The 27,297-nt window shown below is 41.3% G+C and overlaps 1 non-coding gene and 1 pseudogene across 1 annotated transcript; one reads left to right on the top strand and one right to left on the bottom strand.

Annotated features, from left to right (window-relative positions):
* Positions 1-27,297, bottom strand: part of LOC132326164 (chloride channel protein D-like) — a 76,925-nt pseudogene that overhangs the window by 27,877 nt on the left and 21,751 nt on the right.
* Positions 22,831-22,903, top strand: TRNAA-AGC (transfer RNA alanine (anticodon AGC)). Its single transcript has one exon. It is a non-coding gene; the product is annotated as a tRNA-Ala (tRNA).

Raw genomic sequence — 27,297 nt, 5'->3', positions numbered from 1 at the left:
CAGCTGTAGGTACAGGAGGCAGCAATGACTCCTTTCACCCGTCCCACATGGGCACCACCAACTGCACCACTCTGAAACCAAGGCAAGGCTGCACTGCTGCTCTGCCGTGCACATAAAGCAGCACCTGGCTCTGCCATAGGATTTTTGTCAGGGGTTCAATTCCACTGTTTATGGCTCATACAGCTGCTTTTCAGGTAATGGAATCACACCAAACTCAAAACCAGCACAGGAGAATAGGCAAAAAAAAAGGAATAAAAATGGTTCCTTGCCATGTTTTCTTAAACCTGACATAGGCTTAAAGCCCAAACATAAATTTAACAAATCTCACCCACATCTCAACACATTCTCTCCATCTTTTCTGTGGTAGCCAGGATTCTCCCAAGACAAAGCATGGCCTTGTTACAGCAGCTCCCTTTTTCCTTTGTGCAGCCAGAAAAGGATCCAGCTTCCCACACAAACACTCTAGAAAAGATGGGCTGGATGCCCTCTGATGCGAAAACTTTGCCAAGTCCACCACCTAATGATGTCTGTCAGTAAGAAAGCACCAAGCAGTCATAAAACACACATCTTCTCAGAGAGGCAAGACAGGATGCACCACATGTTGCACCATGTTGGCAAGCTGTCTTTGAGTGAATACTTATGTCAGCAAGACGAGAAAGGAATCTTTTCGGGTAGTAGTTGCTAATGCAGGCTCAAACCAAAAGCACCCTCCCAAAAGTCTGGTGATTTTCAAAATCTAAGGTATCATCTAAAAAAAAATCACTAATTACCCAAATTTTATTACAGGCCAAACCAAGACCTTGGATCCCAAATAACCCTCAGACTTGGGTTGGCTCACATTCTGCATCCAATGTCTGCAGTGTGGGCTAAGGCAAAACCAGAAGGGGGAAAGAAAAAAAAATTCAGCCTTGCTCCATGGATCTTTAATATAGGGCCACCTCTGATACACTTAAGAAAAATATAATGAGACCACTATAATATATATTCCAGCCAAAATTCTTGGCTCCTAAAACCAGCTTTATATGGTATGCAATACAGAAACACCCAGGAGACGCTATAAGAACTTTGACAAGGCTAATATTAAGCTAGAACAAAACAGAACTACTGGCACCAACTCCACTCAGCTCTTAAGTAAACTTGTCCCATTAAAAAGTAGCCTCTAAGATATTTTCTCTCTGAAGTGTATAGTAGCTTATAAAAAGCAGGAAGGGTTGCCAAGTCATAGATGTGTTCAAGTACTCCTTACCCTCATTAAGGAACATTCCCTGGCAGCCAGCAGCTTTGAGTGTTCCAGTGAACCAGATTTTATAAGGGGGGGGGCCCGGGGGAGGGGGGGTGTTTACAGTGGTGTGCAATGTAGCTGGAAATCATAGTGCACTGTAGCAGCCCTGCACTAGATATAGCTGTGTTTGGAGCCTTATCACCCAGAGCACAGAATAAAACAGGCAGGGTGATCAATGAGGTTCCAAAAATATAATGAGTATTAAGAAAACAAATCTTAAGCTTCCCTACTCCTTAGGAAGCAGAGCATCCAGATGACAATGCCTAAATACAAATTAGGTAGTGAAATACCACTGAAGATCCAGGTCTCACTTCCACCAGTTTTGTACAAAGCAGTATTTAGAGATGTCTTCACAGTCAGCATGCAGATAATGTAGCTTCTCAATGAACCCACTGACTTCTGCAGCAGTTAGGAGTCACATTCCTTTGTGGAGCTGGACCTTAATGCTGCCCCCCACCTTGCTCATCTAAGGGCTGATTTTGCTTCTCCATTCAGTGTGTAACATATTTTCTGCCTGGGGATTTAGTCCAGACCTGTAAGAGGAATCAACAAGATGATCAAACACAGAAGGTCTTATCATCCTTAACACCGACGAAGAACTAAGTAAGAGAAGATCCACACTTTGTCAGTACCAGTGCTGAGGACCTAAAATCGTGTGCTCTCTTGAGTCTGTCACTTTTCCTCTCTGCTACCAACCAGGTGCTGTTTACCAAAGGTTTTTCAGTTTCCTTCCTTGAAGAAGGATCCAAATTTATGTGGCATTTAAACAAGATGTTAGTTATCTGAATCTTTCACTCTGCATACACAAATATAACTTATCACCTGTTTATAAATACATGCTAGCTACCAGTTCCTACATAGCTGACCCCTGTCCCTGTTTTGATTTGGGGAATCCAGCAATGCACAGTTTATACATCTTGTGATCTTTCAGAATAATACTGAACAAAGAAGATGGAGAATCTGGCACAAATGTAACTGTGTCACCCACACTTTCACAGAGCAGCAAACCCCCAACCAAGCTGACACAACCAGAGGAAGAGGACAGTCTCTGCAAAATTACATCTGGGCATTTGAAGATTAAAATACTACTAAAGTGTAGCAAATAAGTGGAACTTAAAAACAGCAGAGTCTTATATAAACTCTGTGGTCACTGTGATAAAAGACTAAAAAAGCAAATAGGCAGGCTCCAAAAGCACCTTGTTAGATGCAGGATCAGTCAGAGAGAAAAAAGAAAGGGAAAACTTGGTCCACAGGGAAAACACATGGAAAGAAAAGTTTATTACCAGACACCTTTCTGTAGAATTTCTGCTCCAGAACTTCTGCTAAACTTGCAAGGATGCTCAGAAGCATTGAGGAAAGAGATATAAGGTAACATGTAAAGAGACTAATTTTTTTTACTGTCTTATCTTAATATGTGGTTATCCCATATTAGGTGAAGTAACAAGATCTAAGGCTTGGAATTCTTACAAAGACTTAATGGTAGGCCTCATAATGTGTTTCAATTATTATACTTTTTACTTTAAGAGGCAGACCAGAAATCCCTTGAGTCACTATTCAGGGTTTGGGATGCCCAAGCTACAAGAGAGCTGGGGATCAATCCAAATCCCAGAGGTCCAAGGTGGCTGAATGGTGAAGCATCATTTGTTTGAGAGGATAACAAGGTAACAGAGCATCCACGAAGTATGCTGGGGAGACCAGGGACATAGAATGGTATACTTATAGAATGGTTTGGGCTAGAAGAGCCCTTAAAGATAATCTAGTTCCAACCCCAGGCCATGGGCAGGGACACCTTCCACTAGACCAAGTTGCTCCATCTAACCTGGGCTTGGATACTGCCAGGAATGAGACATTCTCATCATAATAAATATCTTCCTTATGTCCAATCTAAACCTACTCTCTTTTAGTTTAAAACTGTTGACTCTTCTCTTATCACTACAGGGCCTGATAAAAAGTCTTTCTCCATTTTTCCTATAAGCCCCTTTAAGCATTAAAAAGCTGCTATAAGGTGTCCCCAAAACATTCTTTTTTCCAAGCTGAACAACCACCACTGTTTCAGCCTTTCTTCACAAGAGAGGCATACCAGCCATCTGATCATTTTTGTGGACCTTCTCTGGACCTGCTCCAAGAGAGCCATGTCCTGAGGATTCCTGAGCTGGATGCAATGTGCCAGGTGGGGTCTCACAAGAGCAGAGTAAACCTGCTGGTTTACATTTCTTTTTACACAGTCCAGGTTACAATTGGCTTTCTGGGCTGCAATTACACATTGCCAGGTCATATCTGATTTTTTGTCAACCAGTATCCTCTGGTTTAGTCTGCAGGGCTGCTCTCAGTCCATTCATTACCTTGTCTGTGCTGGTGCCAGAGATTGCCCCAGCACAGGTGCAGGACTTTATTGAACTTCATGAGGTCCACAGTGGCCCACTCCTCAAGCCTGACAAGGCACCCATGGATGGCATCCTTTCCCTCAAGCAGATGGACAGCACTACTCAGCTTTTTGTCATCCACAAACTTGCTGAGGTTACAATCCCTCTGTCTATGACAGTTGCTGGGGTCTGCCTTTATATCCTTCTTCAAAACGGGTATGAAGTTTCCCTTTTTCCAGTCACTGAAGACTTCACCTGGCTGTCATGACTTTTTAAATATGATGGAGAACAGCTTAGCAACTACATCTGCTATTTGAGATATATATCAGCCTATTCAGACTATGTCTAAGAGGATTTAGGCTGAAACTTGGCAGTCTGTAAAATGTCTAGCTATAAAATCCTTACCAAGTTGTGATGCTATGTATTTTGCTTTAGAGTATTGGTATAGTCTGTGATCAGGTTGTCCAGAAACCTTCTTTAATGTGCTTGGAGAGGAAAAAAAAAGAAGGAGTGGGAGTTAAATGAAATTTTATATATATATATAAATGTATATATATGTGTCCTTCAAGTGAATAGGACCTCATTCTGAACCAGGAAAGCAGTTATAATTCTTTCCATGGGCTTGTCATCTAATTGGAATACCATGGGAAACTTTATGGCTTCTTCCCCTCTGTTTTATCTGCCGTGGTACATATAGAAGTCATCCATAATGTCACAGATTGTTTTTATTTCCTCCTACTGCATTGCTGGCAATTTTTCCTCTCATGATAAACACAGTTAGATTATACCCAGCATTCAATGTGCTTGTTAAAACCTTTCAGACATGGCTACATTTGGAAGAAAATGGGAACAGAGTGAGTCACCAACATTTTATTTTTCTAGAGGGTCATTTGAAGCTAAAAGATTGTCCAGTAGACCTCAGTACTGGGAGAAAAGTGAAGTGTCCTGCAAATAGCTTTGGCTGTGGATATATACCTAATTAATTCCTAGAGAACATCTCAAAGAATCACCATTTCTGCTAATTATTTTATAGAAGACAGTAGTACAGAGTTGTCACTAGCTAGGATAAATACAGACCCAGCACCTACACCTAGGAGAGGAAAGGTACTTATTACCTGGCATCAATGCCATGAAAAAATGAAGAGCTGGGTACTGGTTCATACACTGAAAGATACACAGGACTTAATGGATTTATGTAGATTAAAAAAATAAAGGATGCAACTTTTTTTCCAAGTTATTCATTTAGTCTTTAGTTAATGCAAGCACTTCCAAAAAACAATTCTTACCTCCCTTTAATTGCTGTCCTTGGATGGCAGGAATCACCACCTGAAAAGGTACATCTTATGGTACCCAACATACAGGAAGCGCAGACCAGTCATCCAGAAGTCAAACCACACTCCACCATACTCTGTTGTTGTTCCTCTGTTCTACAGCTTTTGCTCACAAGAAACTGTGACAATGGTCTGTGAAAACCTCCACTGGATTCTCAGTTGGACCATTAATAAACAGCATCCAACTGGGCACTGTGGAGCATTTACTGCTCTCAGGACCCCAGGGGCAGTGGTAATTCAAAACCTACCACAAGCCTGAAGAGAAAAGGAGTCTTTCATTCTCTTTGTACAGCACATCACACCATGGAGACCTTGTTCAGGATCAGGGTCTCCATTTTCCCCTTTTTCTCTCTAAGCTCCAGGTCTCAGAGAAGCCACAGAGCCGCTGTGGAAAACATGACACAGAAAAATTACACATCAGCAACATGAGAAACCTCACCATTTCCTCCTGTAACGAACAAAAGTTTCCACATCCAAGTAGGGAATGCATTCACCTTCATGAGGGAACCCTACAGAGACATGTTGAACAAGTCACCAACTTGTTCAGAAACACCCAGGAGACACTATAAGAACTTTGACAAGTTCTTTGACTCCACCATGCTCTGTTGTTGTTCCTCTGTTCTACAGATTTGCTCACAAGAAACAGTGACAATGACATCTTGGCCGGCATGACAGCCAGTACTACCAGTGGGGAGGGCTGGATCATTTCTGAGCTCTACCTAAAAAAAAATGGAGCAAAGGACTTTGCATTTTTTTCATGTATCTGGAGATGAAGGCAATGGTTACACAGGACTACCTACTTCTTTCACAAGGGAATGGAAAGCAACTCAGTCCACTGAAAGGGGAAGGGTGCTCCCCTCCTTTGCCAGGTATAGGTTATCAATCAACACTTCCACAAGAGAATCTTGGCTGATGCAGTGACAGCTCCCCCTCCCATCCCTGTCAGCTTGAAGCATGACTCTTACATAAAAATTCACATCTGATTCCCATATTTCAGGTGGCTTGTGATAATTCAGATGTAGAAGAGAATAGTAAGTAGAGATGAAGTAGCCAGATTGCTTAAAATAGCTTGGCATTGTGACAAATATTTTAAAAAGCAAACAAATTCAAATATTTTTTCTTTCTTGCTGAGCTCAGGAGACATAAGCTTGTTTTCCCTTACTCCTGCTTCCTGACAGAACAAGCTCCTTGTACAAACGTTGTCTTGAAGGATGCCAGAAAAGGGATGAAGCTGCTTCCAACAGAAGTCCAGCTCAGGAGATCAAGCAGCAGGAACATCAGTTACCACACAGAACAATGTTGGTCAGTACAAGGCATCCCTGTCCCCACAATCACAAACCTGTGAATTGGCATGAAGTTCTGCTTGTAGGAAATCATGTGCACAAATTATGGTATCTCACCCAAAACACCTCTTCTAAGTGTACTTGTCCTTTTTCCCTATGACTGTATGCTCAGAAGAGTGGTGAGGTATGTAGTATGTTTTTATACTTTATTACCCTCGAGCTGGTTGGTTTTGCCTCCATGGTTGCATACAAGCACTATAACTAAGCACAAAGGTAGACCAAGTTCACCTGACCTGCTCCTGCAAATGTCTCACAGCTGTGGGGGAAGAGACTTAAGGCACACCAGTACAACTGCCTTTGAATAAAGGATTCAGAGTGAATTCTCCCACACAAAATAGAGAGTAATGTGAATGTAATTAATGCTGTTTAGACCCACAATGAAGTGGGTCTCACACTCAAAATTGTCAAACACTTTTCATGGTGAAAACCACAGCACAGAAATATTGTCCTTACGATACCTTACTAAGGTTTTTTAGTAACAATTGCCATCTCCTTTCACATCCCACTATTTCCCCTATCATTGCATCCCGTTAAACAGGTGTATTTATCAGCAATTACCCTGGAACTAAATATGCAACCTTTCCTCATAAGACTAAGAGGCTTTTGCCCAGGAACTTTTCTCCAATTCAGACAAAATGAATTACAGCACATGGCTATTTAATAGACCTCATCAGTTAGAGATTGTTAAGCACTTCAAATATCTACATTCAAAGAATGCCAATAAACACATTTCTGCATGATAAGCTGTAGGAAATTTATCCAGACTTAAATTTTCACCCTCCTTCTGTCTCTGTTCTGGGTTTGAAAAGATAACATTCAGGATGATTTACAGCATATCCCAACAAAGGACTCATATGGCATGGTCAGCCATGTACAACAGAGTCATGCAACTGTCCTTTCTGCTTGGACATAGCCAGAGATTTCCAATAACACCACAGCATTCTTTGAATTTCTCTTTAAACCTAGCAGTCAACTGTTTTATTTAAAAACAGGAACATGTCAGTTGAAAGGAAAACAGCAACTGTGGGATTTTAAGAATTGCTTCATCGTATCCGCTGCAACTCATTCACACAAATGGAGTATCCTAATTGTGAATTCCTTTTAAGGTTTTTTTTTATGTATCATGCTACAGGAAACTCTTTTGGAATAAAACCAACAGTAAAAATTACTATAAAAAGAAGCTATAAAAGCACTCTGAAACTCTAAATATAAAAACTCTTGAAACTCAAACTCTAAAAAAATACTTTCAAGTGATTGTTTTAACCTATACAGAATATCTTCAGAACAACAAGAACCAGAGCCTGGCTCACCAGCCACCTCTTCTTGTTTTTCATCCCATTTTATGCCTTCCTCCTACCCTTCTATCCTCTAGGAGGAACAGTCAAGCTGACCTGGCCCAAACCCTCCTCCTTTGCTGTCGGAAACATTCAGCAGCGCCTTACATCTGTGACTGAGAAACCCTGAGGCTTGGGCTGATTTTCCCCTGTAGCCCTGCAGCCTTCCTGTGCGCTGGGATCTGCAGGGAGGACGGCTCCTCTCTACAGCAGCACTCGGAATGCTCAGAGCAAGTGCCTCTGCATTCAGCGTTGGACTTCACTTCCTCCAAGGGTTAACGCCTGCCGAGCAGAAATGCTGTTTATCTTTGGCAAGCTAGGATGGCTGAGGTCATTTCTAAAAAGACATGTTAAAAGCATTTTGAGCAATATCTTTTGTACGTAAGTAAATTTAAACTTTGGCCACAATAGTGCTGGTGGAGTTGTTCAGAACTCTCACTACAGATGGAAGTTGGAGAGGCAATTTCTGTGATACAAAATTTTCTTGGATATAGGCAATACTGGAGTAAAAACATAAAGAAAACATGCAGATGACTTATAAATCAGTGATATATTTGAAGCATAAGCATAAAAAACAGATAAAATAATTTATAAAATTTCAAGAAAACTTTGCACAAAAATTTAACCCATTATGTGATCTTAAGATAAAGTGAAGTTGTACAGTAATTGTAGATCAACTTATTTATGAATCCCAGCCTAAAGGAAAGTTTTATCTAAAAATTGACTTGATTTCCCATCCTAGTACTTAGAGACCTAGAGAAAGCCATTAATTGGAGTTCAAATAAATTCTGGGAAAGGGAATTGCAAAGAAAATTCAAGAATTTGAATTCAAGAAAGATTCACACCCGAAAGACGCAGTCATTCGTATAACAAAAAGTATGCTGTCTTGGTGCTGATGAAGAAGGAAGAAATCAAAACCTGCAGCTAAAAGTGTCTACTAATGACAAGGATGATGGCAATTCAGCAGAAAAGTTCACCTTAAACTATCTTAACAAAAATCACGGGCACAAAAGTTAACCCGAGAACTGTGATAAATCCAAGTCATCTCATATAAGCGCATGGACAGGCACGAATCTTCATGCACACAATATCTGTGCTCTTCATAAGGCTTTATTGGTATTCCCTGTTTAGAGAAGGGCCATCTGCTCCCTGCTGAGAGAGACAAAGTGCAGAGCCTTGGGATTCGGCTGCATGAGGAAGTTCATGCTCAGTGAGCTTGGGTGTGAATTTACTGCATATTAGCTACTCGGCACTGACTGCCCATTTGGGTACCCTTGGTGCTTGGGAAGTGAAAAACAGCGTATTTCACCTTCAAAAAAGAGCCTGCCTAACTCACACAAAAGCACTCTTGAAACTAACCTGCACAAAAGCACTCTTAGTAGGTACTAGAGTCATCCACCCAAGGGAATTAGTGCCAAGTAACTAGCAGGCTGTAAATCCACACTGGAGTTCCCTGCATGCTAATTCTCCCAGCAGACAGACCCTTGTGAGCCCAGAGCAGCAGCCAAGCAAGCCCAGCCACAGCCCAGCACCATCACGAGCCCATGTGGTCCAGGGCTGCAAGCTTTTACACCCTCTCCTTTAAAAATACCTATGTGTACAAACCAGTTCCTAAAAATTCTCTGAAAGGAACAAGTTAAACAGATTTTTACAGAGGGAGAGAGAAAATGTTGGTGACAAAAGCAGAGAAAAGAGGGCTGGAAGTTGGGGGCAGTCACAAAACACCTACAACTCTTCAGCCATAAAGCAGAATGTTTCATTTATCAATATTCATTCCAAGACTGCATTCTAGGGGCTGCTCTTTAGGATGCAATTTACTCTCTGTGCATATTGCCAGATTTTTTTTTAATTTTTTTTTTTTTTTGGTTCCTTTTGATCCTACGGGTGAGACAGGCTGTGCCAAAAATGTCTTTGCCTAGGGCACCCGTCTGTGCAAAGCCAGCAGCTCTAATAGGCACTGGAAGCACTCGGTGCTGACACTTCATACATCAGCAGCCTAGTAAATTGTACTTTTTTTTTCAATAATCTCTCTATATACAAAATCCTGAAAAATGTCATTTACACACAAAGAGACCACAATTAATTTATCAGCACAGTTATTCAAACCTCTTTAGACATCATCTTTGTCACCAGAGGAACTTTTCAACAACCCCCAATAGTCTTTAGTTTCTCAGGCCTCCACATCATTATAATCTATTAGGCACCTTCATGTTAGCTCTGTTTTATTATGTAACACATAATTATGCATTTCATTAACAGCATCACCAGGCACGGTACATCAAAGAGAGAAAAGCAGCTGCCCAGGAAATTCAAAAAGATGCAGTTTACTTAAAGCCCACTGTTAAAAACCTCCCTCAGTTTCAGTTAAATTGTGACTAACATGTTTCAAAGATTTTACTCTGGCTCAGAGAGCAGAGTCCAAACAACCTCATTAGATGCAAGGCTGCTGACACAGTGAATACTCCCTGAACCCTTGATATTTCCAATAATATAAAAGGAAAAAAATCATCAGCTAGCTACACAGTGCAAATCAATTTTCTTCTACTGAAAACCCACTTAGCTGGAGATCTCTCTTGCTACTTGCAGCTTACAAGGACAAATGCAGAAGTGAGGGCTCATCAAAAAGAGAAAAATATATATATTCATTTTGTATTTTAATTAATTTTTCAAGATTTGCTCAAACAGAAGAGCTATCTGGCCAACTGAACAGAGAAAAGGCAAAATCGTCTTCCTTCAGATAATATAAAAATCATCATCCTTGGAAGAAGCAAATAATCCAGAAGAAATTATTTTGTCATTTTTCACAAGGTTACACTAAACCAAAAAGGCTTGGAATTGAGAAAACATTTAGGGAAAAAAAAAAAGCAAGTAGCTGCAGGACAAAGGTACAAGACAGTACGTATGGGAGCAAGTTTAAAAAGGGGGTGGATGGGAAGGGACTTGAAGTCTCGGTAGTATCAGCCAAACCAAATAGTTCTGGAGTTGAGGCTGCAGCTGGCACAATATTCTACTCTGGGCACAGTTTCCCAGTCTTCTCCCAGGTTTTGTGGAAGAGTACACACTCCCCCTGGAAAGCACCTTTCAGTTCTCACGTGTAGAACCAGAACTTCCCTCCTTGGAAATTTTTGCTCCTATTTTTAAAAGACACCAAGAAAAAATGGTTCACGGTCAAGAGAACATTTCCAAAGGGTGGAGGGCTTGTAGCCAGCAGAAAACTTTTGATCTTTCTTCTCTTGGAGCAAATACGAGCAAGGCTGCAAGCTAATCATTTGGTGTAAAGAATGGAAGGAGGCTACAATTCCCTAGTCACAGAAGTAAAAGAGCTATACATGGAGCTTTCTTGAGAATAGGAGTTTATGGAAGTAACATCAAACAGGATTAAGTTACTTGTATTTTCACAACCATTTCATAGACAATGTAGATCTGCATTTCAATTTCTTTAATCTTGGTCTTATCATCTGCTGGCCCTCAGCAACCTGTGAGCTGGAACACTTGAGTCACTTTAATTGCCACTTAATAATGTCCTGACAAACCATGAATTAAAATGCTGTTATCATGATCCACTATTTCCATCTGGGATTATGCCAAAAGAGGCACCTTCTTCACATATCGATACAACTGAATACTCCCTTCCTGAACTTGCATTAATCTCTCTTTAAAACAAAGTGAAAAATATTCCTTTCCTGTGCACTTCACCTTTAAAGAAATCCTTTATAGTCTTAGGACTACATTCATTAACTCAATTTGCTTTACTGTCTCCTTATCACTCACCACCATCGCCGCTAAAAATTTTTGGAAAAGTGGGATGCTGCATTACAGTAAGCATAAATCTCCCGAAAAGTCACGATTGTCATGCTAGCCCTGAAAAGTTATGCACTAAAGTTCCCTCACCCTGCTGAAAATGATTATTTCTTGCAGCCTGAGGCACACGAAGCTGTGCATCACGCTCTACAAAGGGCGGCACGCCCAGCGTAGGTTCACTGTGAGGACGTCCTGCCAAACCCTGGTGCCAGGAGGATTGCACAATTAGTGGGATTCTTCCTCTTCCAGAACTCAACGCCATTAACTATTCCAAGCCATTACAAGGAGTAGGCAGCCTCTAGTACCCTAGAGCTTAACTGCTGCCAAGACAGAGCACGAAAAAATATCTCAGTGCAAGGCACATACTTTTTAAGCAAAGTAGTTCTAATTAATCACACTAGCACACTACTTCTTAATTTAACTTAATTGGTAGTGTTAAGTAAGCTCTCATGCCAGTTTTCTCTGATGTGAATTTAAATGTTTTTGTGAGTTTTTCTGAAGCCAACCAGCATTTTGTTGATGATTTCGTTGGTAGAAGAGAGAATTTTTTTTTTCTAAGACCTAGAAGTGGGACATTGACTGCAAAAGAGAACGTAGAAATAGTCAGCACAGCTAAGTAATCCCTGGAAACAGATCAAAATCCTTTGAGTCTCAGTCCTTGGGAACTTGATGGAAAATGCTATGCAAATGTTTGATTTCTTGTTTCAGTCCCTCAAGGCCTATAAATACACCTGTTTTTACAGGTTGTGGCAATGGATGCAAGTGATACCAGAAACAGTATTGGTGATAGCAGTGACTCTTGCCAAGATCCTCTGGAAAGACATCTATCAGTGATTTTTTCTGTAAGCTGGCTCTTCACCTTATGTACACAGCAGACCTGAAACCCTGAGAGGAGGCTTCAAAGCCATCTAAATCTGTGTCAGAAAGGTAACACTGGTGTCTGTTGTGTCAAGTGAACTTTCTATTAATAAAAAGAGCAGCATTGTGTATGTGTGTTGCTGAATATGCCCAAACATTCAGCAGGCTCACAATTAAATCTTTTCAAAACAACCTCTGTACTGTATAATAACCCAGCTAAGCAACCTGGTACCTTTTAAACTCACTGTATTGCAGAATGCTTTTAATTATGATTCATAAGCATTTTTTAAAATAAAGTAGACAACTGCAGTGAGTCTCTGTCAAATTTAAGTGAAGCTGAAAGCAACATCTTCAGAATGCCAGAATTCTGAATGTTCCCAGCTCCTGAGGTGTAGAAAAGGCTGGAGAAGAAAGAGACACTTAACTACAGACACTGCAGACTACACAAGGTTTTTACCAAGGCTTTTTGATAAACTCTGTACACCCCAGGCTGAGAAACTCATTTCAACTTTAACTTCAGTGGGAGATTAGACCTCAAATAACAGAAAACTTACAAAATCCTGCTGTTGTCTAAAACGAGCCTAGATATTCATTCACTGCCAGCTTCCTAAAGAACTGCATTACAAAATCTGAAGTCCTGAAACCATTCCCCATCCCCTTCTCTGTGAGAATAGTTTCACTTATTTCATTTTCCAGAGAAGCTACTGCCAAAAAACACACAGTGCTCTTCCCCTAGTTGGAGTAAATTCAACAGAAAATAGTAGGACCTAGTGCATTGAACACTAGGTGTTTGCTGATTACGCCGGGTTACTCCAATTATTTTGGGATTATTTTGAATAAGGCTAGAGTCTGTACCACACTATTCTGCCTCTCCTCTTCTTCGTAAAAAGGTTGAAATCTGAAAAAGTGTAAAACATACCATTTGAACACACTGGGCTCCTCACCACAGGCAGTGGAAGGAGAACAAATGCTTACCCTATTAGGAGTATCTGCAGGCTTGAAGATTTTGAAAAATGGTTTTACTAGGGTTTAATCTCTTCATTAGAAAAAAATATCAGGCAGGTCAGTAACAGAAAGTTAGGTCCTGTCAAAACAACTTCTGTGAGCCATCCTAGGTGTAACCAAAAAATGGTAAGTGATCCCTAAACTGTTTAAGTGTGACGGGCTGATGCATTAAACAGCCTAGCACTGGGAAGAACCTGCCAAATTATTTTCCAAATAATTATGCACTTCCTCTGCCTTCTTTAAGGAAACACAATGTGAAAAATCTTGAATACTACTCATTTGTCCCAGCTTCTGCAAAAGATTTTCCTTTCCCCACCAAAATCAGATGGAAAAGCAGCCTTGTGGCATTCTTTCATGAGGAGTTAAAATGAAGACTGTGGCCATGGAGAGAATCCAAAGCTAAATTCACTATTGAGTAATCCTGCTGGAGTAACAGCATTTAAGGCATCTATTTTTGAACTGTTTTTAAGCAACTAAGGAGGAGACAATTTGAACTTGCCTGTTAGGTGGGCACATATGCCTTCCTGCCCTTTCAGTGAGGACTCTGTAGCACATGCCTTGTTAGCCAGCAGTGCAAAAAAATGCTCCCTGATCCAGGGCATGCACATGTGTACTCATTCTAAAACAAGGGTCAAAATCTTCTCTCATCTACCCCTACGTAGCACAACATGACCTGTCATGAGCCTCTACTGCATTCTCACACAGCAATGCCTCCCCTGACAAAAAGTGTGCTCCCTATCATTTTCTCTCCACGTCTGCTCCAGGAACACAATGTCCCTTTCACGCCCTTCCATCTTGAGCAAGTCACAGGAAGGCACAATCAGAAATCTCCCAGGGTCTGTGCTGCCAAAGTGTGCTGTGAGGATGCAGTCATTTGTTACAGCCAGTTCTCCCTTGTCTTTGTCTCTTGCCTCCTGAGTATTGCATACACTCTGCTAAACAAGTGGGAGAAAGGGAAAAATATGACTCAAGCCTTCCAAATAAATTATCTTTTCTTTAAACAAGGGTCAGACTGAGGAACAGGGTGAAATGGGAGCAGTATAACTTGAGTGACCTGATGTCAACCATTTGCTACATGATCTGAAGCACCAGACAACATAACTCCAATTATCTCCACAGTCTGTACAACTTTGTCCTTTCTGAAATCAGGCCCTGCTGCTTCACACATTGAACCAGGCACTGCAGAAATCACCTGCTGCTGCACAACTCACCAATGGATAACAACCTGGTTGGCCACTGCCAGTTTGGGGTGTTAGTGGGGTTTTGTTTGAGAGATATAAGAAAAGAGTCTGCCTCTGCCAGCTCTGCTCTGCCACATCTGTCAGGCACTCGAGCATCACTCTTTGGTATTTCACAATGAGAGAAGAGCTATCATCAGGGCAGGTCCCACTGAATACCATTCATGCTCCTCTTTTCCTCAATGCTTCCACTTTTCCACGTGCCTTCACAGCTTCCCCTTGTTGCCCATCTCCATTCAGTCTTGCTCATGATAGCAGCACACCTTTCACCCACGTTCACTGCCACCACCATGTGTGTCCTGAACCCAGTCTTATTCCTCTTCCAAAACCACAGAGGACATGTAGAAACAGTAGCTACAAACCATGTTGCCCTGCCCAAGTGAGGACCAGGGTCCTTCCTTAGGGATTTGACTCTCTCAGGACCTACAGTAGGAGCCTCCATGCCACTGACACACCGTGTCCAGCCCAGCAGCTGCTGTGTTCTGTAACCACTTGCTCCTGTTTCAGCAGGGCCCAAAAATCAAATGGGGATCTCTGGCCCCAAGCCTCCATTCATCAGAGCACCCAGTTACATGGGGAGTTTCATTCAAAATTATTATGAACCCCTCAGGCCAGGGGAAAAAAAAAAAAAAAAAAAATTTATTAAGGTAGCTTTTGTCCCAGAGAAAAAGAATTTTCTCAAAATTTGCAAAAAACCAGTCTTGGCAGCATTATGAAAGTTTTACAGTTAAAAATATAACATAATTTAATGGTTTCAGATGCTTTTCATGTCAGTGTAACTGGGAAATACCTCTAATATGGAAACAAATTAAATTTGGCAAAGAATTAATACTTAAGACATCCCAAATGCATTTTGTAATTCAAAAGAACTGAAAACAGATAAGATACTGTGAATTAAAAATAACTCCTGCATGTTAAATTCTTGTGAACTTTCATTAAGGTTTGTGTTGCATGTCCCAAATGTACCATAGCATGTTATAATACACTTCAGCCCTTTATTTATAAAATACTTTTAAAGCTACTGATAGCTAGAGCCAGAAAAATGACTATATAAAAATGTTATCTTCTCAAATTACAACTTCATTTCCAATGTGTCTATTTAAAAGAGAGATGCAATCTCAATTTCAATATTTCAGATGCACAACAGAACTTTCAGTGCCAATTGAATCCATGAACAATTCAGTCATGTCTGTTTATTTTACTGATAAAACCTGGTACCAAAGCTGACACAGCTATATTAGAGATAAAGCTGGACTCTGTTCTAGTTTGGGAATTACCTGCAGGCTAACCAACTGTCCCATAGGTGCAGTTCTTCTATACAGATGATGAATGAAGGATTCAGAGGGGACTTGTTCTGACCTTCTTGGGCTGGGTTCACAAGGCTACCATCCAGAAAGAAAAAAAGAGTTCATTTCATTTTCCCTGCAAGCATACATCTTTTATCAAATGTTCCAGTGACCTGACAAATTGTTTATCATCCCTACAGAGCAGTATTTTTCAGGTTAGAACCCAAGAAGTTTTCATTTGGAATGCTATACTGTCATCTCTTGAGAATTTTAAAATTGGATTTGGCTTGGCCTCTAAGATTAAACTACATCTCCCACGATGCACCATGTATTGGGCCTCCTTCTTGAATGTACCGAGAAAGTTTCTTCGGTGTTTCAAGGCAAATGTTTCATTCCTTAAAGAAAAATGTTAATGAGGAACAACCAAGTTTATAGCAAGACAAGTAAATTTTTTTTAATTTTTCTTTTAGTTTGGGTTTTTCAGATGTTCAGCTTTCTGATGGAATGTCCAAGGTTTTTGTAAATAAAAAAAATCTGAAGTCCTCATTTTAGGTCAAAAATAGAGGAGAAGCAAACTTTTTGAAATCATTCTAAACCGGGTGATGGGGAAAAAACAAGCTCTTGCAGACTTCAGTGTCCACCATCACTCCAACCACAGAGCTATTTTACCATATCTGACCATAAAATCATACTACTCTTACTTCAAATCAGCCTGTTCTGCTGCTTCCTGGTATGCCAAAAGCATATTCATCTCTCAGAGAATTTTTCTCCTCACACTTCAGCCAACTACAATCCTTATCAAGGAAAGGATGGCACTTTGAATGGCTCCATGACTTTGGAAGGGAAGTCCCTCCTCTGCAACTAGCCAGATGTGACACCACGTTTTGTGTGCTGCAAACAAGACTGGTTTCTTTTATTACCAAAAGGACCAATTAAAACAAAATTTAATTTGACATCTTGCAAAATATCCTGCTTCCTGCAATTCCTCATGCCGTAAGACCTGCCCTGGAAACCTGTCCAAGATTGAATTGTCTCCATTTTCTGAATCTCAGAGCACAGCTGTGCCACAGCTCCTGAGCCCCATCACTGCAGGGTCAGCTGCTGCTCCATTTGCAACACAAGGGCACTGACACAGAGGCCCAGCTTTGTGCCAGCACTCACTTTGACCATTGAATAATTTACAAAAAAACAAAAAAAAACAAAAAAAAAAAAAAAAAAACTTAAGACAAAGTTGGTGGAAACTATATATTACAGAAAGGCACCTGCACTCTAGTTGACTCTAAAGTCTGCTGTTTGAAGAGTATTTTTATTGTTTCCTTCATGGAATCATAGAATGATTTGGGTTAGAAGGGATCTTAAAGATCCTCCAGTTCCAAACCCCCTGCCATGGACAGGGACACCTTCAACTAGACCAGGTTGCTCAGAGCCCCATCCAACCTGGCCTTGGCCTTTCTCTTACCACAGCAGGTTCTAAGGCAGCCAGTGCATGAACAAGTGTCACATAAGACATAGTTTGCACTGAAAACCTTCTGCACCTCCAAGTCCAGCCAGCTTTGCAGAGCAGAGCACCTCCTGGAGTAACCCCCAGCTCCCTTTGCAGGCTCTCCTCGTTGCCTACACAGCACAGCAAGCACCAGCAGGCACTTATAGACCAGGGAGGGACAAACCATTCCACACTGTGAGCTGCTTTCATCCCTACTTGCCAGCTCAAGGAGCAGACAGGAAGAGGGAAAAACTGGAGGTCAAGGTGGCAGAAACAGCCCTCACCCAAATGGAGGTGGGGGCTGCCCAAGGCTAACAGGCACTTCTGTTCACTTCTGTTTCACTGCAGTGAGGAATCACTGAATATCCCGAGTTGGAAGGGACCCACAACAAAGCTCAAAGGCACAGCTCTACAGGCCTTTTCTAGCATCCCATTTGTCAAGAAGAAACCAGAGAATTTACACCCAATTAATATTCACATTTAATCCAAGCCTGATACATATCACTATTTCCTTGCCCAGTTAATGTACAATTTATCCATCTTTGCCTGTAGAATAGAGCTCTCCTCCATTAGAGCTGGACTCCCTCAAGAGAAATTTAAGTCTATGAGGATTGTTGACCTCCTGATGGTCTCTTTAGCAGCCAGAGATTGTTTTCACTGTTGGTCTTCAAACATCAGCTATGAACTATTACCTTACTCAGTTCAAAAAGGAAAGACTCAGAACTTATATTTGTGCTAGCATTTTCAAAAACATCCCTCCTGCTTGCATCATCATCACTGCAAAGGGTTTCAAATGCAACATCTTGCATCCTACAACCACTGAGCAGCTCTGTGGTGAAAAACCTGCGCTGGTACCAGGCAGATTTGACATGCATTTTAGAAGTTTTGTGCTTATTTTTCTAACATCCTATATCACCATTCTGATTTTGTTATAACTTCCCTCTAGTTACCTGGTTTGGGTGGCTGTCTGTGCTGTATCCTCATGTCACATCCATAAAACAATGTCCCACTTAAATTTCTTGTGAAAGGAGGACTAAAGCTTCTTGAGAGTCTCTCTCAGAGGAACTGGGAAGAGTAACCTCAGAAATTCCAAAAATCCATCCGGCCTATAATTTCAGGTAAGTACATTTTTCCTAAATTAGAAGGACTGAAGGAATACACAGAGAGGGGAGAGGTAAAGATTTAGTTGTTACCACATGCTGTCCGAGCTATTTCATCACACTTAGTCCAGATGACCTGTGGCAATACTGTGGAACATGTCAGAAGTACACATTACAAGTGGGGTATTCAAATTACAAAAAAAGAAAAGTTCATTTCCATGACTAATGGAATGTGTATAACAAAGACATATCAAATTTCTTAACTACAGGACAGTGGTCACTTACAGCAACACTGTTTATTATATACAGCATGTTTTAATGTAGGTGTGAAACAAAAGAAAGCATGGACAAACCTCATTTCTGAGCCTTCATTACTGTCTTAAGAACCAGATAATTTTACATAAAGCTTTTTATTTCTGCCATATTACAGACTCAGACATTAACTAGTAACTTGTCATAATGGTCTGAACCCCCATCAGATGGCCATTTTTCAGTACCAACATCATGCCCATGAGCACAGCCCATTCATTGACAGCAGCCACACCCACCATTCCCAGAGGAGACTCTGGGACAGAGCCTCTCTTGGGAGAGTTAATCCCCTGAGGAGATTTCCCTTTGATTTATATAACGACATTGCACTTCCACTTCCAAATCCTAAGAAATAGTCTCTTTTCTCCTTTAGTCTGCATCTGCCAAAAGCCTGATATTCCAGTGTTTCACACTCAGAGAAGGGTTTGGAGTCTTAACCTTTTCAGAATTAATTGCATTTCCCATATCCATCAGAAGAGATTTATTGGAGAAATAAATTTGGCCAATAAAGTGATATGCTGCTTTAATTCTGTTTGAACAGAATAGGCAGGAAAGGGGGGAGAGTCAGGGTTGTTTTCTATCATGTGCAATAGAAGGAAAAACAGCTCATAGGAGAAAGGATCCAAATTGGTACAAGTGAAACTTCTCTCAGCTTGCACATAGGCACATCAACAGCACTGGACACAGACACTAATACTAGGCTAGCCCAGAGCCACCTTTCCTCTTTAACGCTTGTGAGACGTTTTTATTGAGAAGTAAAAATAAAAGGAATGGTAAAAACACAGAATTAGCCAGAGAGCAAACACGCTGTAGAGAGATGCTGTTCCTCTTCCACGTCTAGAGCACCCTGAGGCCTGCAAGCCCAGGACACATGACACTCAAAAAGACATGGGAAACAGAAGGCTGTGGGAAGGCAAGTCATAAGGCTGTTCCTTGTACTTGCCAAAAAAAATGTCACCACATCTACCCTTTACCACAAAAAGCTGAGGATGAGGGTCAAGTGTCAGCATGGGGGGTAGAAACAGGCAGCCAAGAAAGAAGAGGTGGGCAGATGCCTGTGGGGTCTGCCATGAGGGAAAAAAAGGAAAAAGGCATCTTACAAACCTGTTCACTACAAGTCCCACATTCATAACTGTTTCCAAATGGAAGGCTGTGAAAAGCCAAAACAAACATTTCCAATTCTTTTTGAACCCATCAGACAATATAGGAAAAATATGTGCATTTTATGGTTTGAGGGCACAACCTTTTAATTATGTGTTTGCATTGTCATGTCCAAGACCTTTTTTCTCCTCAAAAATTAATATTTCCTCAAGCAATGCAGCTATTTATCTTGGATGAACATAAATTGAAACAGAATCTGCCTGTGCAGAGAGAGGCTCAGAAGGGTTAGAACATGACACCTAGGGGAATTCAGAATGCACTGCAATGCAATCCTCATCATTTTTCTAGGGCCTTTCAACTCGGTTCCCTACAGTTCTTAAGAGTTTCCAGATATTGCTTTGCATATGCTGTATGTGCAGAGGCACTTAGAGAACAAGTACAGGTAGTGGGGAAGGTAGGGGGAACTGAAGAAAAGAAAATGTAGGAATTTCCTCTGTACCAGAGCTGAATGAACAGCAGTTCCTTCTAAGAGCAGCAAGTGTTCTGGCATATAATCACCTCTCGTTTCTCTGTGTTAGAGCCTCATGAGCTGAGGAAAATGTCAATCAACTGCTTTTGCCCCTAAAGACTTACACCTGCAGAAAGACTGCAAAGTAATGGTTTACAAATTATACTTAAATTGTATTGAGGCATTACAAGAAAATCCAGGCCTGCTTGGGAAAAGACATCACATTTATTCATAATTTGGGCTCTCAGAAAACTTACGTTCAGTAGGTTGTTGTACAGGCACCAACTTTCCCCCTTCAAGTCTTACAGACTTAGTTGGCCAAGAATTCACCCAGTAACTTCCAAGATATGCATAACAGCAATTACAGAAGCAGAAATAGCAGAGGTCATTTTTACTTAATTACTTGATGGATCAGTAAGTGCTAAAGCACCGAGAGGACACTGAAGGAGGACTTTTTCCATAATCAAGCTAATTATTATTTCACAATAGAGAGGGTTTCTTGCACACACAACACCATTCAAGCTAGAATTTAAGTAAAAGAAATTCTTCCTACAGAATTTACACAACCTGTCACTAACATGGACCCAGCTTGGTGTGAGTGCCAATGAACAGCCACTTTATCAAACACTGTGCAACAGTGCACTAGGAGGGAAAATCCAGGCTTAGTCACTCCCTGTGAATTCTGACATCTACAAAGATTTCAGTGAGATTCTTTTGGACAAAACCAGCTGGGCAGCCAAGTCTGGGTTTAGTCATGGGTGAAATTTCCACACACACTAACACTCACAGGCCTTGAATGTCCTGCCCTGGAAGGGTGAAAAGTTCCCCCTGGTGACCTCAGCTTCATTTCTCTGTTGATTAAGCTGAATTTCAGCTGCGCCTTACAACTCACTGTCCCCAGGTGTTGCAATCAGGGAGAGCAGAGAACACCCTCTCTAAGTAAAAGATTATTATTTGCAAATACTTCAGCTTTCAGAAGTTTGCCTGGAAAGTATTGTAGTGTGGACTCAAGATGTTCTGTTACGAAAGGAGGGGGAAACAGAAATGTGAAATGTGTTCCAAATGAATCCCAAAATTTTGAAATCTATGAGGCACAACTTGACCAGAGAGACCTGTGAAGTTTCCCATTAGATCAGTTGCCTGTACTGTAAATCCTTACTCCATCCAGGAGGCCATTCTCAACCCCAGCATTAAAAGGTGAATTGTACAAGGCCCTCATCCCCCACAGAATTCACAAGGCAAGCAGTGTGACCTACAACTGTTTTGTAAGCCAGCAGAAACCCCTTTTCTTCTTTGTAAACCACTGATGGCACTACCATTAAAAATTAAAAACAGGAAAAGAGATGGTCAGATTCCTCAGTCAAAGTGTTACTTCCAAACTTACAATCCACAAGTAAAAGTTCCCAGATAAAACTAAGCAAAACAAAAAACCCTCTTTGGGCAAACCAGAAACAGACAGGCCAATACTTTATTTCTCCCTGGTTCAATGTGCACAGGATACCCACAGTGATTTATTTAGCTGCAGCAGCAAAAGCTGAACTCAACCATGGCCACAAAAATACTTGAAAACTCTACATACTTACCATTATCACAGTGAGGGGGATGGTCAGTCTTAAAAGACCTCTGACAAATGAGGCAGCTCCAATGGTATCAATCCATTCTCCATATTCACTAGTTTGAACACCAGTTAAGGAAACAAGGATCAAGCCCATCATCCTGACACACAGAGCTCCTCTGCACCTGTATGCAAGAAGAAAAAAACAATCTTTTTGCCAGTGGTGGTGTTTTCTAGAAATGCTTTAACATTCTATTTATCCCAGGTTAATTTTGTCAGATTCTGTAGCAACTACTTTCCCACAAAAAGCTCTAGCAACCTTCCTTAGTATGACTATTTACTTTATGCCAATCTCAAGCACGAAGCTGCCAGATTTACCACACTCTGAAGAAATAGGACTAACACCATGTCTGTCTTCATGTCCTTCCAAGGACAATAAGAATTAACCTTATAGCAAAAGTCAAAAGTATAGGTCACAGAATGACACACTGAGATATTTCAGATTAAAAGGTCACACTTCTAGAATGGTAGTCTTATGTAATTTCTCAAAATTAAGGCTGCATTTGCTCCCTAAACCTGGCAAGTAAAATATTTCAGTCATGTTATAAATGGGCAAAAAGGAGTAATAGGTATTAATGTCTTGGCCAAAACTAAGAATAAAGCTGTGAAGAGAACCCAGGAGTCCTCAAACCAACCTACACTGAAGAGCTAAACCAAAATGTAGCACAGTTGTGCAGGTAATTGCTGATGTGATACACAACATTCCATTCCAAATGCAAGGAATTAGATATACAGACTCAAGAGTCAGACAATGAACGGGATTTGTACATTCACTTCCCAGAAATCATGAATTAATATTATTATTCATACAATATTCCTTTTTATGATATATAGTTTATGATTTATAGTTATTTCTTTTGTGCCTGTGCACAGGGGGAATTAGCTCAAATGGTAGAGCGCTCGCTTAGCATGCGAGAGGTAGCGGGATCGATGCCCGCATTCTCCAGCATCCTGTTTTGCTGAGCAAGGGGCTGGAGAGCAGCACTGCAGGAAGGGCCCCAGGGGTTGATGGCAAGCTGAACACGAGCCAGCAGTGCCCTGGCAGCCAGGAGGGCCAACCCCGTCCTAGGGGCCAGCAGGCACAGCGTGGCCAGCCAGGCAAGGGAGGGGATGGTCCTGCTCTGCTCTGCAGCCTCACCTCCAGTGCTGTGAGAAGTTTGGGGCACCACAATATAAAAAAGGCATTACGCTCTTACAGAGCATCCAAAGGAGGTCACGAGGGTGGAGAAGGGTCTGAAGAGAAAGCCTGGTGAGGAGTGGCTGAGGTCACTTGGTCTGCTCAGCCTGGAGAAGAGGAGACTGAGGGGAGACCTCATTGCAGTCTGCAACTTCCTCGTGAGGGGAAGAGGAGGGATGGACACTGATGTCTCCTCTCTGTGTGTCCAGTGACAGGACTCAAGGGAATGGCTTGAAGCTGTCAGGGGAGGTTTAGGTTGGATGTTAGGAAAATGTTTTTCATCCAGTGGGTGGTTGGGCACTGGAACAGTCTCTCCAGGGAAGTGGTCAGAGCACCAAACATGACAGAGTCCAAGAAGCATTTGGAAAATGTTCTCAGGCCCATGGTATGATTCTTGGAGTGTCCTGACCAGGGCCAGGAGGGGGACTTTGATGATCTTAGTGGGTCCCTTCCAGATCAGGATATTCTATGATTCTGTGATTCAAGGAGCATCATCTTGCACCGTTACACAACTTTTTCCCATTTATTCATACAACTGATCTATTTTATTGATGGATAAAGTTCTGGAATGGTTTTTAAAACTCTACATAGTTCTAGACTGGTTGTAAAAATTAGGTTACCAGGTCAAAAACACGAGTGCTGACTGATAGACTTAACTGTCTATATCTATTCAGCCAAGTACACCAAGTTTCAGCAAAGACTGCATATTAAGAATTGATTTAGACAATATTTTTGGAGAAGGCTGGAGGTGAATACACAGGGGTAGGGCAAAGGTAGGAGGTTTTGCACACAACTAATTCTTTTTTATATTTTTTCAATATTTTTGAATGGCATTATGCATTCTCCAGCCATGACCCCTTGCTTGCTGAACATTAGGCCTCTCAGCATTACTGCAAGAACCTTGCTCTAGTCAACAATAGCTTTCTAAAAACTATGACAGACCCAGCTGCAGTTTTCTCCAAAGTTCAGGGTGTTACGTCCAAGATTAAGGTTCAGGCTATTACATACATAAGAAACAGATGAAAAGTCTGGATCTGAACCCATAGTCCTACAGTTACAGAGGTGGAGCCAGAAGCTGAGACTCTTTCTGGATCCCCAGAGGATTCAAATGATCTAAACTTGGAAAGTCCACAATTTTGGCTATGGTCCTTCCACAGCTATTCTCAGATGATATTTCTTCATTCTTTTCCCCAATTTTAGCATCTCTTTCCAAGCAACCCATCCTGTTCTACCTATACAGCTTCCTCCATGCACTTGGTGCTTTGCTGTTGCCAAGTTTCAACCTACAATTCAGATTGCTGCTACTTGACCCAAGCCTTTCATACAGAGAGCACAAACCAGGACTGAAGTGAAGTATAGGAATAACCAGGCCACTGGCAAGCTCAGAACCTGCTGTTCAACAGCCAGGGATGAAATAAAATGCCAAAGCAATGCAGAGGGACATGCATCCAGATTCTTCATGAGTCCCACATTTAAAAAGCGATGGGATCCCTTGCTTCCCACCCTCAACTGGAAGCACAGCATCTGAAACACAGAGGAAGAGACATGCAGAGATACAAAACATTAAAAGGTCCTTTTAGAAAAATGCAGTTTTTTAGTAGTTTTCATTTGCCTTAACCTTATTTTTAAAAAGCAATGAGTATACATGACAGCTTCAGCATCTGGGACACTTCCAGGAAAACAAGGAATATATGTTCTCTCCAGTCTGGTCTGTGTGATGTTAATCCTGACATAAACAAGGAGAAACTGCAGTGATTTAAACCAAAGAAAGGCAACTGGACTATTTGAGAAGGACTCCTTTCCTGCTTCCTTTCAGAGGTAGCAACTCAGAATTTTCCCAGCATATTTGTTTCAATTAGTTCTGATATGTCAGAAGGGAGCACTACATCACTTTGAAGAAAACCTGCCTTATGAGTGAATAAGCTTTAATACACCCTCAAGTTATTTGAGTTTCTTCTCAAGTATCAATCACATAACTCCCCCTGATTGAAGGCTTGATTAGAATATCTGACTCCATCTGGACCAATCCATACACTTGATGAACTGCTTGTTTCTGAAATTTCCCTCTTGAGCTGATTTATGCTTAAATATTAAAAGCAAAACAACAAAAAACAATTATTAAATGGATGAATATAACTTGCCTTGCTTCCTGTACAGAATGTGTTGATCTACACAAAAAGCCAACTTTCCCTTAAATATCCCAATTAAGTTGTTTTTTTAACTAACAAATCTAGTTTACTAGATCAGATTGTTATTTATTGTGCTAATCTATCATCTGGTTTATTAATGCTTATATTCCTCTACAAAAACTTCTGCCTGCTGAAACTCCAGATTCTCAAAACCAGGAATTACTTTATGCTGTCTAAACACAGAAAACAGGAGAAAAATAAATTAAATGCATAGAGCCTGGCCTTGGCTGCTCTCCCCACACAACACTGGGGACTCTATCAACTCTATCAAACAGGATTAGCTGACCAAGAATTATCATTCCTGAGGAGCACTTCAGTGGATAAGAACAGCACTCAGAGCTGATGGATGCATTGGCAATTAGAAGGCTTTGCACTGGAGAGCACCATGGAGAGCTGGGAGGACGCAGAGGTTTCCTTTTCCACAGCAGCACGGGCTGTACTCAAACCACACCTCAAAGACATCTGTCCCACGCTTCTTGAAACTCTCCTTTGGTAAACAGTGGCACCAGTTATTTCAACATTTTGCAGCTTAGACTGCCGGTTATCAGGCTGGCCACAAGCAGCCTTCCTCCACAGCTCTGCTATTCCTGGACGCTTTCTCAATCTCTGCCATCTGGAACAAGTGAACTCTCCAAGCAGGTACAGCTTCCTTCTTCCAGTCTGGAAAGCAGCCGGTGTGTTCTGGGCATCACCACGAGCTACACGGTAACAATATGAACTCTGTTCCTGGAACAAAGAGCAGGAGATCTGTGCTATTTGACCCCCCTGATCCCTGCTCAGAACTACAAGGAAAAATTAAAATGCAGCCAACATCTAGTGCAAGAAAATTTCTTCCAGACCCCAGATTGGCAACCAAAGGGACACAAGATGCTTCCCAGTCTTGTATTTGCTTTTTACATTATTCCAACCTCTCAAACAAGAATATATTCCAAATTCATAATGGTCAATAAAAGAAGAAAAACCTGATTACTCTGCCCTGGTTTTGAAGCCATATGATACTCACTTGTATCAAAGCCTCAAGTTCTACACATATGTCTTTGCTACCAGTACAGGAATGCACACTCAAAACCCAGCACATCTGAGAAGCAATTTGAAGCTTGCAGCAATGCCAAAATAACTGAGAGAGAAACAACAGAGGAAAGTGGGTTTTTACAAATAAAGGACCAATGGTTGAGCAAGAAGAACAAAGCACAGAGGGTGGAGATGTAGGGCTTGCTTACACCCAGGGTTTTGTACCGCTAACTCTTCCTGTTTGAAGTCAGTGCATTTAGTAAAGACAGATTTCTCCCTGGTGGCAACAGGAGACTGCACCGCCACACTGCAGGAACACATGTGCAGTACTGAGACTTGCTGGTGGAAAAAACCCATTGCTTCTTAACGCCCTTCTGTTTCCTTCCCATGACTTCCTATTCCTCCTTCTCCAAGGAATATCAATGCCTGACGGAAAAGCTACAAAACACTACTGAAAGCACTGTTCAGTGTAAATGTGTGAGGAGAAGCTTTGGTAGATGAAGTGCTGTCATGCTGGCATAGCCACATCCAGCCCCTCCTGGAGCTGCAATCTTTCACTATCACAGTTTAAAAGCAAAACCATACACTTGACTGAGTTTGATCAGCACACAAGACAAAATTCAGCATCTTACAATTTCTTTGTAACTTGGTTCTTATTGCATCTCCTAAAGTGGCAAGAGTGCTTCTTTGAGATACACTGGATCTCAAAAGGCTAATTGTATTTATCTGCTTCTGGAGCACTGACTGACAATCTCACATTATGCTGAGATGAGCCAAATTTAAATGGTCCTAACTAAAGTCTTACAGCTGCAATCATAATTCCCTTTTTCAATTCCTCAGAAAAAGAGAAGAGTGAACAAGCTTCTTTTCCACATTTAGTCTTATTACAAGCTCATTAGAGACATCATCACTACCTTCAGCGTGTGCATGACCTTTCAAAGTCCAGAACAATTTGATGCTTAA

This window comes from Haemorhous mexicanus, chromosome 1 (genome assembly GCF_027477595.1).
Source record: "Haemorhous mexicanus isolate bHaeMex1 chromosome 1, bHaeMex1.pri, whole genome shotgun sequence".
Classification (NCBI taxonomy): domain Eukaryota; kingdom Metazoa; phylum Chordata; class Aves; order Passeriformes; family Fringillidae; genus Haemorhous; species Haemorhous mexicanus.
The sequence above is the reverse complement of the archived record's forward strand: the minus strand, read 5'-3'. Positions and strand labels throughout refer to the sequence as shown.